The 1,221-nt window shown below is 46.6% G+C and overlaps 1 non-coding gene across 1 annotated transcript; it reads left to right on the forward strand.

Annotated features, from left to right (window-relative positions):
- The first annotated feature begins 699 nt into the window (after window positions 1–699).
- On the forward strand, window positions 700–808 carry LOC111820588 (U6 spliceosomal RNA). Its single transcript, XR_002824124.1, has one exon. It is a non-coding gene; the product is annotated as a U6 spliceosomal RNA (small nuclear RNA).
- The last annotated feature ends 413 nt before the right edge of the window (window positions 809–1,221 follow it).

Genomic DNA, 1,221 nt, shown 5'->3' on the forward strand with positions numbered 1-1,221 from the left:
CCACATAGGAAATGCCCTAGTTCTCCGACAAATCAATGGTTTGGAAAGAAATGGAGGAAAGACCGTTAGAAGACACTAGAGACCTAATAGCAACCAAATCCAATGCCGGACCTCGTTTGGATCTTAATAACTTTAAAAAAGGCAGCTCTGAAACAAGGAAATCTGCATGTTGACTGAATGTTAAGTGATATTAAGGAATTACCTTTCTAGGTGTGATAATGGACAGGTGATTATTTTTTTAAGTACTCGTAATCAGAAGTATAGGTGGTGAAACGACATGCTCTAAAAGAGTCCCACCGACCCTGGCCCTGCCGGCCTCCTTTAAGGCTCCGCTCGCCAGGATCCTCGAGGACGCCGCGCGGAACGGGCAGTAGCCATGCTCGTGACTCCCGGCATGCTCCGCTAGCAGAGCGTGAAGGCGCGAGCACAACCCCGGGCCTGGATCCCGCCATAGGGGCCCTTACCCAAGGTGCACCGGGTGCTCATTTGCATGTTCCACCAGAGAGGTAAAGCCCAGAGGTCAATCGCGCGGCCTACCGATCATAACGCCAAATTTGCGAGCTTCGGTCATGTCGTTCTGTTTTATTAAGTTCCCATAACGTTCTGAGATCGACGGGAAGGCGTGTCAGTTAGTCACCTTAACTGTGAGAGGAGGGGTACTGTGGTACCTTATATAAGTCCTGAAGAACGGATTGTTTCGTGTTTGCTTCGGCAGCACATATACTAAAATTGTCGAACGATACAGAGAAGATTAGCATGGCCCCTGCGCAAGGATGACGCACAAATTCGTGAAGCGTTCCATATTTTGCGCGGTTCCCGGTCTTGAGACCCCTTGTTGGTTTGTAATGGTGAAACTACACTATCAGTCAACGCAACATGTGGCATCAAATATACTGATTTTTTTTCACTACAAAAAAATGCACAGAAGGCAGGCTGTAAAATGAGAATGCAGCTGTGTTAAACGTGGAATTTTATGTACAAATATGTTGCTCTTACATATCTCAGAAAAGAGGAAAATGCATTTCCTCCGTTGAACTATTAAGCATCTGAAATCGAGTTTATTTATGGTCTTGTCTTCCCTATCCCTCCATCAAAATACGGTCCACGATGTCTGCGGCCCGGGTGGGCTGACTGTTCACTCGGAGACTGTCTGCCCCATGATAATTGCTTCATGAATTGTCACTAAAGGAAGGAAGCAATACTTGAGTACATCTCCTCTGT

This window comes from Trichechus manatus, unplaced genomic scaffold (genome assembly GCF_000243295.1).
Source record: "Trichechus manatus latirostris isolate Lorelei unplaced genomic scaffold, TriManLat1.0 scaffold00043, whole genome shotgun sequence".
Lineage (NCBI taxonomy): Eukaryota > Metazoa > Chordata > Mammalia > Sirenia > Trichechidae > Trichechus > Trichechus manatus.